Source organism: Haemorhous mexicanus, chromosome 2 (assembly GCF_027477595.1).
Source record: "Haemorhous mexicanus isolate bHaeMex1 chromosome 2, bHaeMex1.pri, whole genome shotgun sequence".
Lineage (NCBI taxonomy): Eukaryota > Metazoa > Chordata > Aves > Passeriformes > Fringillidae > Haemorhous > Haemorhous mexicanus.
In genome coordinates, this window is record NC_082342.1 from 105,561,766 (window position 1) to 105,573,476 (window position 11,711).

Genomic DNA, 11,711 nt, shown 5'->3' on the forward strand with positions numbered 1-11,711 from the left:
ACTGTCTCCTTTTGCATTTCAGATAAGCCATTCCTAAGGTGCAGAAGTCCTCCTGGGGTTCTGTTTCCCTTTTTTCTTTTCTCCGTAAGGCTTATGCTTTTTGTAGAGCATGATAAAGACAGGCTTTCCTCCTTCAGAAGTGATTAAGCTCTTCAATCACTCTCTACAGTAAAACAGGTCCTAAGGCAAAGAGTTTATTTGTGTGTGTTTCCTCATCTCTGCTTTCTCTCACCATGCAAAGTCCTAAGTGTCTCATGCTAATTAACAGTATGCTGTGAGCAAACTGTTGCCACCCACAGCAATTCTGTCTGTCCCTAATCTGCAGTCCATTTGAGTCAGAATGGACACAAGCTGACTCAAAAAACCCTTGTGAGTTTGCTTTGCCTGTACCTTACTGCCTTTTTTGTTAAATATTATCCCAAGTGCAAGTGGGAACTGAGGGGAGAGTCACTATCACCTGGATAATATTCCCAGCATTTATGTGCATTCTGGGAATCTCCTGTGCAGCACTTCTCCCTCTCCCCAAGCCATCAGAGCAGAGCTGCCAGGGGTTTGGGTCAGCAGGACCCTGCAGAGCCCCAAAAGAAGGCTGTTCTGGCTGAGGACATCGTGCATTTGAGAAATATTTCACTGTGAGAAGTCCTCAGGATTTTTTTCCATTTTCACCTCTGAGGTCAAATGGGTCAACAATGGAGCTCACGAGATGGAGGGAGAACCTGGGCTCCCACCCAAAATCCACCAAAGGGGCTTACATGCACAGGGGGTTCAAGGGTTTCAAACAGTCTCACCCAGCACTCTGCTGAACACAAGATTGTCTCAAGCCTCAGCAATGTCTGGGTAAGAGAAGAGTATTCTACCCTTAAACTGACCACATTTGATCTATACTTCACCTTCAAATATAACATCCAAAGTTAACAGGATGAAAAGCATGAGCTTAAAACAACAGGGAGAAAATTGCCACTATGAGACCAAAACACCCCTTAAACTTGCGCCTTGCAACACCTGAAACTGTTTTTCTGGTCTAGCTGGGATCTGTGAGACAGAAATCACCTGCTGTATTTCAGCAAAGATGTCAATAAAGCCTCCAAAGCACTCCTGGCCTGTGAAGAAATACATTTTCATTCTAAAAAAGAAATACCCCTCTATGTCTTTTGGAAGATGACCCCAGTGTTTCATCAGAAAGAAAACAAGTCTAAATAAGTGCAATTATTCTTCAGCAGATAACGAGGAAAATCTTCCTTGCCAGTACAAACTGAAAAGCCCAGTGTAAGGAATGAGACTGAGTGGGCTGGAGCAGTTAGAAGAGGTGGCTTTTAGTGAGGTCAAAGTGTAGGGAGTGGATCACTTCAAGATGTTTCTCCATCTCAGCAATGCCTGTTTGCAGCCCCGCTGCACAGCCATGGACATGCAGGGACCACCCACAGAACTGGAGCAGCTGAACCTTTGCACAGCTTAAGAGCAAACCCAGCACTGAGAGCAGTGCTGAACCCAGCCCTGCATTTTGTGCTTATTTTATGGTACTTTACAGAGCATTCCCAGAGTTCTGCTCCCAATAGGTAGGATTTGTGCAATGTATTATCTTCCTGCCATGCATTAGGGTGATTTTGATCGAAGAAGATCTGGCTCATAACTTCAGACTACAGGAATGGGCTGGAGTTTACTGGAACTGAACAAGATCAATAAACAGCAACAGTCATATTAAGGCTCTGTGGTTTGGCTCATTTAACATGCTGGCTTTATTGAATCTGGCATAGTTGGCATCATGCATCATGCAAGGGCTGTTTGGTAGAACTTGTCAGGTTTTAAAGAAATGCTTTCAAAAAACCCCAAGAATAAGAAGATTAGAAACATTTCCTCCATAAACAGTCATGATTTTTTTTTGACCAAAGGACCTCCAGAACTCTGGCAAGCTGCAGAAATCCAAATACTACTTGCAGGCCTACTAGGTTTAATTGTGTTTTTTACACATTCCTATTCTGACAGAAAATCTGATTTTTTCCACTCCGACAAAATTATTGCTTTGAATTTTGACTGAAGAAATGTCAATTTTCTCCCTCTCAGTAAAAGTCCCAGTTTTCAGGGTGAGATGGAGCCAAAACATCAATGGACAGCTATGGCAAGGACCCCTTCTCACATCACAGGAACACTTCAGCAGCCAAAGCAAAAGGGGAAGAGTTGGTCAAGGAGGGAGAGGATATTTCTGCACATTTCCACAAAATAACCAGTTTCACTAAAGGGTGGATTCACTAATCATGGTACATGCCTAAATTTTGATTTACCCAGGCAATGAGGTAATCTACTTCCATCTACAAAGAAGTAAAATATTACTGCACAGGTGAGGTGGGCTTCACACTAAAATGGTAACAGACCTTGGAGAACCTCCAGATGTGAATGACAAATACAAAATGAGGTTTTACAAAGAGAGCACTGCAAAAGGCATGGGGCTGACAATGAGGGTGTGCAGAGCAGAAGCCCAACCATCAGGAGTTGATTGCTTCACAGATGCACCAAAAAGAGAAGACAAGAAAGCAAACACTTCCTCAGAGCCACACAAAGGCAGCCAGTGTACAGAATCCATCATTCTTCTTTCTCAGCAAAATCCCCTGGTCAGACCTGCCTGACCTTGCCTAAACTGTAGCTATAGGTTTAAATTTGGTTTTATGCTAAACAATTTCATTATCTTATCACTTTTTTTCTTTCTTTCTCAGTGTTTTGCTATATATTTTTAATATTCCTCTCAAATAGGTGTAAAAAGGAACCAGGACAGTATTGTGGTTTTGCAGAGCAGCTATTCACGTGCCATGGCCTTGCCCTCATCTCCATAGTCAGGTGCAGAGTGGGTGACCTGCCTGGTTGGCCTGAGCAGGAGAGCCTGGAGGCACAGGGGACAGGGAGAGCTGTAGAGCCTGAGCAGAATGTCACAGGGGAGACACTGTCCCCACAACAGAGGGTGGGCTGCACACACATTTCTGGCCACTGCTATGGGGGTCCCAGCCCCATGGCTGCCAAGACTGATGCAATAGGAGTGGAAGGTCTGGTGAAGAAGTAAACAGAGCAGCAGGAAGGGATGATCAGCATTCAGGCTGCATCCCTGAGCCTGCTGAGGGACCACTCAGATGGAGGTGCTGGTGCTCACCCTTGCAGACAGAGCCAGAAGGACAGATGCTGCCTCCTGAGTGCCTGAAGCAGTGGAGATCTCACTTAGGTCATCTACTCTTGCTGAGGGGCACTGCTTTGTCCAACAACTCACAAATGAAACAGGACTTGATGCTAAGCCCCGGGTTTCCCATCTCACACTCTGTGAGACTCACTGCTTCCTGGATTTCACTCTGCTCAAGCTGCTTTCAAACCCACTGGCACTACTTGGCACTTGGGAAATTAGTTTCAAACTAGAACTGCTCCTGCCAGCAACAGTGCTGGCTCAGCCAGAGGCAGATATCATCAGCTGGGTGATGAGCGCTCATCATGTCCATCCAGTAGTACCCAAAATAAAACCAATGTACACTTTTCTCATGTATGACAAACTGCACAATGTGAGATAGAGCCAAATCCAGCACAGGGGATAGTCCCCACTCCAGCAGGAAAGGGGACCAGAGGCCATCCAGAGAGCCCTGGCAAGCTGCACATCTGATTTCATGAGCATGGAGCCTCTGCTGCCTCTGTGGAATCAGTGGGCTGATGTGAGAGACCTCTAGTCACAGTCAGGGTTGCTACAGACTGAGGAAGAGTCACACAGAGAGCAGGGCAGGAGCAGCAATCTGCAGGACTTACAGCCAGGGGCCAGCAGCCCCAGATGGACAGACATTCCAGCTGACAGGGATCTCAGGAGATCTCCACTCCTGAGGCTTCAGAAGGGATTTGTACCATGGGGAAATCAAGGGTATTGTCACAGTATCACATAACAAGCTGAGATGGGAATAAAGCAGCTGGTTAGATGTCTGTGGAGCGGGTAGCCTGGAAACAACATTCACTCAGGGAGTAGACATGCATGAACTGACCAGCTCTGCTGACACCCAGTCTCACAGCCTATCCACAGAGCATCCTTCAATGTAAACATAGTGAAAGGTAGGCTGCTGAGAAAATATGCCCATAAACTTCCTTTGATCTAAAGTTAAAATACTTGTGCAAAATTGCTGTCTGGGGTCCCAGTGTAAGCACTATCAGCATAATGTGAGCCAACACTGATGAAGTTATTCTGTTATAATCTCAGAGAAAACAGAATACATGAGAAATATGCTTTAGTGATATGCCTTACAAACAAGCAGGGAGAAATATCTCAGTTACCTTTCCTGGATTACCTGCTAAACAAGAGTCATCAAAGACTAAGGGTCCACAGAGCACTTGTTCTATTGAATGTTAATGCCCCTAAACACCCTGAAAGCAGATAAATAGCAAAAGATACATCACTTGCCATTTTTTATCCAACAGCACAAGAGATGTTACAGTTGCTTTGGTAAATGAATTGAGAATTTCACTTAAGCAGAACTTCCTTGAGCATGTTTGCGTTCTCCATTCATTTTTAACAGCATCCCTCATGCCCCCGTGACAGCCCTCCATCTCCACCAAAAAGGACTCACAGAAGCTCCTTAGTAACTGGGTTGAGACAGCAAGGTCAGGATATTGGGAGCAAAAGCTTGGAGCCAATCTGAACTGGCAACCACATTATTTTATCTTGCACTTGTTTCAGTGGAGCTCATCAAATGAGATGGAGATCTCTAAAGAAAAGAATTTGCATTGGTGGCAAGAGGAGAATTTAAAAAAAAAAAAGACAGAGAGAGACATAGTAAGTAGACATAGTAAATAAAGGAAGCAAAAAAAAAAAAAAATCAGTGTTCAGTAATTGGTTTTGACTGGGGTTTTGGTGGAGGTATTAGACCTGCTCTCCAACATGAGTTTTGTTTTGGAATCCACTACTGGACCTTGAACATTTTCATTAAAAGCCTGAGCCTCCAACAATCCTTTTCAGGGTTCTGTGACCCTGACAGCATTGCAGTTTAAAGCATAAAATCTCTTTGCTGTGTTATTTTGGCAGAGAAATACAGACTTTGCACACCCATGAAATTCAACTGGGGTGACAGCTTTGGGCATTTTTTTGCCTTTCAGCACACAAAGCCCTTTTATTCTGATACCTGTCATGGTGTCAGAATAATGAGCTGCTGTTGTGCCTTTTCTCCCCTCTATCTGACTGTATTTATAACTATATTTCTATATGTTTACTCCTGTTTTCACAGTCATTACTTGGTTCATTTTACTAATATAAATCTATAAGTTTTGTCCAACAAAACCATTTGAAATGTGGCTCTGGTTAGTCTGTATCTGTTTTCTCAAAGCAGCAAAGATCTAAAACTCTTACATAGAACACCTGTGTGTGTTAGACAATCCTTGGTTTGGGCAATGCTTTGAACACACTCAATTTTCATTTCATTTCATAGACTTGCTCATGCCTGAAAAAGAAATAACCTGATAAATTATTTGCAGTTGCTGCCAGCTTAAGCAATGTCTGAAATGCTTTGTTGACGAGTGGAGTTTTCAGATTATTTTTGGTGCCATGACATACTGCTGTACATAACCCAGACTGGAAAATAACTGACAGCCCCTGGCATCTTGGAGATAAGCAGTATCAGCTGCCATAGGGTAGTGGACTGTGTCTCATGAGTAAAACAGACTCTAGCAGAAGCTTTGGGAGAGAAAACATGATTTTTTTTTTCTAACAGCTGTGTTGTTAACACATTTCTATTTAATTTTGATTCAGCCTTTAGATGATTATTTTCCTCTTTTTTGCTACTGATCTTTTCCTTTGGCATGCTGGGCATCATCATCCAGTCTATTTGGAAGCATGACTGAAAAGTAAGGTGACCAGGAACAAAGGGATCTTCAAATACATGAAATAATTTTGTAGGTCTAGTATCCCTTCCCTCCCTCCATCCCCTTGGAAAGAGGAGGAAGTATCCCCTTCTCCAGCTGCTGAGAGAGGCCCATGGCACTGTGTCAGCCCAGGGCCACTGTGCAAGAGCTGAGCCGCCCTCAGGAGGGGACTCTCCCACCATGGACATGAGGAGCCATTGTAGGATTTACCCTCACCCTGCAGGAGCAGCAAAGGGGCTGCTGCCAGGGGTCACCAGAGGGAGAAGCACGATGAACCACCTGAGGCTGCCAGGGATGCTCTGTGTCCAGAGCTGCCTCTGATAGCTCTGAGCTATTTAGCAAGTAGCTGCAAAACATGGACCTAACTGTCTGGCTGAAAAAATGTGCCAGCCAAACTGGAAGCAAATTAAGAACACCTTTCAGAGCAGCCTGTGTCCACAGTGTTGCTGATATTAATAATGACACATAGATGAGATGACTAAGCATAGGAGGGAAATGAGAATGAGCATCTGCACCCTCTTAAATTATTTTCTCATCCTGTTCTCCATTTGTACACCCATGTCTATGCACTGTTGCTGTGTACTTGGCTCAGAGGAAGCCTTTGGGTACTTTGAGTCACAAAAGAATTACAGACACAGTTGCATGTAAGTCTGTCAGATGGTAAAAGGAATCACAGGCATCCACTGGTTTCAAACTGTTTATTTAGGGATAGGAAATCAGTTGCAATAAAACCTTTCTGGAGATGTCAGCTATGTATGATAAACATACACACACACACACACACACACACACACACATACATATATATATCTTTGAGGGCCAATCATGGCACTATCTCATTAGAAAATATTTTTTCTTCCAAATCTGAAACGAAGCCAGTGAGTAAGTATCTATCTTGATACTACATAAACATGCAAAAGCCCTGTCAGAGCAAAGTCTCATGGGTTGAAGCTCATTTGACACATGCTCTTGGTCACTAAGAAAGAATTTGTCCAGATGGTATTAGCAGAGTATGATAATTTCAATGTTCACACTCTTAAAAACTCTTTTTCACATATTTTCTCATGTTCTGGGTGCTCTCTCTCATAGCAATCAGTGCAGGAGTTGTCTCCTGAGCACGTCCCTTTTGGAACACTCTGAGCCCACAAGAGGCAGCTCAGCCCAATGCAGATGAACCTTGGTAGCAGCCTCAAGCTCCCTGCACACCTTTTCAGGGTGCCAAGCTGTAGAGGTGCAGCCTGTGGGTGCATTTCACAGGCACTTGCACATCAGGCACATCCAACCCAGAGCTCAGTGACAGCCTGGGCCCAGTAAGAGAGTGAGGTTTGGCACAGAGACACCTTCCCATTATCACATGTCACCTTCCAGAAAGATCTGGGCCTAACCCATCCTTTATTCAGGCAAACTAAAAACTTTCCCTAGTCTATCTTTTATCTCCTTTTAGTTCTCAGGGAAGACATACTTGTGGCATTCCCTATCTTGAGCATGTTTTGTATTTTAAGCTCACTTTTAAACCCAAAGGAGACTGAAAGTTGAGCATATTCAAGAAGGCTTCCTTGAATAATAACACCCCTGGGAAGCTCTTTCTGGTATTTTGGAAGACAAGAAGTTTGTTTCTCATTGCATGCTGAAAACAACTTGAGATCACATCAGTAACAGCACAGTGAAGAGGCTGTAAAGACTGAGATAACTCTGGTTTTCAGCTAATAATATTACTCTGACACAGTACATGCAATTGTCTCTGGGGGGATGTTTTAATTAAAAGGGGAAAAATAAGTTTCTTCTCAACTACAGCTTCCTTCTACCTCTCATCAAATAAAATGTAGATGATGCAGGATAATTATTCTCATTATTCCTAGTGGTTTGTGCTGAAAGCATTTGTGATAACATCTTGCTTTACTCTTTGTCTTTTTATTACCTGTAGGATACTGTAGAATATCAGGCTGATGCTGAACTGCATCAGTGCAGGCAGCCTTGGGGGCTCATATCTTAATATATGTTTTGTCATCTTATCAATCTTCAAATTTAACATACTGATTTATGTGCTAGCATTATGATGAGCTCCCTATGGTTACTGAACTGTGTGTTGTTTGGATGTACAAGGTCAACAGCAGCTTCTGCAGATCAGCTCTCTCTGCTCTCTGCCAGAAGCTGATAGGAGGCAAATCTTTTGTGCTTCCCAGGAAAATAAGCTGCAGATTTTCTTTAGGGGAAAAAATGGGCATTGTACACAAAAGAGGAAAATAGTGTGAATAGAGGAGAATGGGATAAGGAAATGAAAATGAAGGCAGAGTTGCACGGTCCTGAATATTCAGAATAATAACATTTCATCCTCCAAGAATATCATTCCAGATAAAAGCATGAGATTAATGTCTCCAGCTTTCCAGATCAAGAGTTCTGGAAGGAAAATAATGAGACAGAAAATATTTTACATTTATATGAAAGAGTTCTGGCAAATGACACTTGTGATTTCTTAGCGTCCCCAAGTAAAGGAAACAGGTGATAAAGTAGTCAGTGAAGAAAGATACATTTCTTTTTTCTATCTTTGGAGTTTGGAACTCCAAATCCATTCCACTGTTCTATTTCTTCCTTGCATCAGTGTAGTCACTGCTTGAAAAGAAAGGTATTTTACAAAATTTTCTAATTTTCTGTAAGAGTTTTTTTTAATTTAAAAATTGTTCAGATATTCCTAACTGTTTTCAAGTCCATTTTTCTTCTACTTTTGCTGGTGTATTGTGGTACCCCAGGCTTTCCTTTGGAATTGCTATGAGGAATTACAGTAAAATCATTGAAGCATCTTGTTAGTTGCTGTCTGGTGGCTGATCCGGGGTTGTGACTTGGCAAATTTTATTGGAAAGTACTTTGTCACAATCTGACAAGATAAATTAATTAGTGTAAAACTCACTGTGCATTCATTAATGCCAATGTACCCCAGACCTTTGACATAGCTGGTGCCACATAATTTACAAAATTGGCAAGGAGCAATGTGAGACCAGTGTTTATTTCCACTGAGCATTCACTTCTTAAACACATTCACTTCTTAATCTCTTTTAAAAAAGAGATTAACTGACTCTTTCATATTGTTAAGGTGATGCATCCCCAGTTGCTCAAATAGTCAGGGTGTTTATACACCTTTTTGGTCTGTCTGCAGAACCACAACCTAAAGATTATTGTGCAAAAAGATTTTCTTTCTGGTGGTTTAAAGCTTTCAGGTGCTTTACAGCCTCTCACTGTCACTGAATTAGAGCACTGCTAGTGTTCCCTGCTAGCCATGTGTCCTTGCTCTGTAAATGTGAAAGGCTACAGGTAGGCAAGTGGAGTCTGTGGCAGCTGATTTTATGATGCAGATGAATTAAGAATATTTTCATGTCAGAAGTATGGAGCTGTTGAGAGCATTAGGGATGATTGTAGTGATGAACTCCAACCTGGAAGTGGCTCTGTGGAAATAAGGCTTTGTGTGTGAATAAAAGGGACTGAAGCCATAGGAAGCAATAACTACAATTCCTTTAATACTCCTCTGATGAAATCATCTATGATATCATGTGGTATTGGAGGAGGAATACTGAATACAGCCCAGCTCACACTGCATGGTGTAGAGGCACATAGAGGTCCTGATGCTGATTTTGCTGGTGTCAGTAAATAAATTTTTGCCAACTTTAGTTGGTTGGAAAAACTTCTCACTCTTTTCTACAAAGAATTGATATAGTAATTACTAACTTGCATAAAAATCAAAGTTCTAATGAGAACTTCTGTTCCCATTTTTTTCTCTGTACATTTTGGTTTTAGGGTCTAAGGCATAACCAGAAATCGGCTCTTCACCACAATGTCAGCAGCACTCATTATTATCGCCTCATTATTAGGCACCTGTATTTCAAACACCCACAAAAATATTGATTCCCTAAAAATTCCTTTTATCTTCGTATTATGGCACTGGCAGCAAGAAGAATAATCTATATCTGAAATAAAATTGCAGTGGGTTTTCTTCCCTGGTTGGCGGTACACGGGTGAGTCAGAAGCAATTCAAGAGTTGTGGGCCATAATCACCTAGGCTGTTGTTTCCCTCTGCATTCAGCCAAGAGGGAAACTGTGAGTGTCTCTTTCCTGATCTTGCCTTTTAGTCACCCCACTCCTGAGAGCAGCTTTTCCCCGCTCTCTCCTGGGGTGGCTGCACAGCCCATGACTGGGTGGAGGGGCCACTGCAGCACAGGCACAAAGTGGTCCTGGTTTGGGATCCTACCAGGAACTCGGGTCCTCAAAACTGAGAGGTCAAATCTTTACCTTATTCTGCTGGTAAAATTTTATATAATTTTAACCTTTTTTTACTGAGGCACCTGTCTCAGCAGATGATCCTTGCAATGCAGCAGCACAGTTCAGGTACAGTCATTTGCAGTGCTCTGAAAAATTACTAAGTGCAAGCCTCCCTTCTGTATTCCCTGTTTGCTTGTCTCACCCATCTCTTAATTTGTATGTGACACTTTTATTGTTAATATAAAAGGTGCTCTGAGTCAATGCAAGGACTTGAATCAGTTCAGCACAATGGGAATGAAACAGTGAACCCCGTTGTTATACAGATAAATAGTTCCAGAAAAGTACCAGAAAATGAAAAGCAGAAACTGTGTGCATATCACATATAATTACCCCAGCACTTGCAAAACAGCTCTTGAAAGACTGGAAGGTAAGATTTCTGTGAAGAATAGGAAAACAAGAAAAAAGGAGGAGAAAATACCTTTCCTCAAAGAGCATAATGGTATGAGTGGTGAGTATCTGTCACAGGAGCTGGAAAGTGCTGTATCACAGTAAGCATGCACAAGGTAAAAGGACAGACGTGCTCATAATGAAAGCTCAAGATACACTCTTAACAAAGCTAGCAATAAGTTTTCAATGTTTCTAACAAACCAAAAGTCTCAGTGAAACTGAGCTCAAAAGAGGGAGTTCAGGTCAAGAGGTATATAGCATGCAACACAAGGTTTGGTATTTCCTGTTCTCTCAACAGTGTAAAGGCAAAAGAAAGCAAGTGTAGTAGAAGATGCAATGCCTTTTATTGCTTAAGTGTTGCTCTTTTGGACAGCTGATGTGCCCAGAATTCTTGTCTGGGAGGTTTTTTTGTTGTTTTCTTGGGTTTGGTTTATGTTCTGGTTTGTTGGTTGGTTAGGGTTTTGGGTTGGGTTTTTTTTTGCAATATAAGAAATTTGAAGCTCAGTCTGGGCGAAGTACAATTGCTGGAGTTCCACATAATTGCATTAATCCATTCAACAGTTTGAGAGGAAAAGAGCAGTTATTGCAGTGGAACAGAGCTAGATGAGGGGAAAAAAAACAAGGTATAAGGTCTCTGTGGGACTGAGATAGGTAATCAGGACTTACAGAAAGCAGGTCTCATGGTGACTGAGCTTCTTTGCTGACAAGTTTTACTTGCCACTCTAGGACTCCCTAAAGACCAGAGAGGAGAAGAGGTTTAGATACAAAAAGGAACAAGCTAATTGCAGAAACCACAGTAATTTCTGAAGTATAAGTGCACTAAAGTAGATCTGTCATATGATAGGAATAGCTGGTAAAACAGTGACTCATGGATAGGTCACTTTGAAGCACCCCTACTGGGCATTTAGGTGTGCATTTTCTTAATAATATTAGTGCTTTAAAAGGCTGAGAGTCATCCAAATGAACTTCAGAGATATGTGGAAAGTGACCATCCATTGACAGCAGCTGAAGTAGGTGTGGATCTCTGAAAAGGGGACTGGCTGCCTACATCTTTGCCAGAACTAAATAAAATTTAAAGCACTGGCTCCCTATCCAAAGCTTTAGATATCTGAAGACCTACCAACACCTGCCTTTTCCCCAGTCTAAGCCGT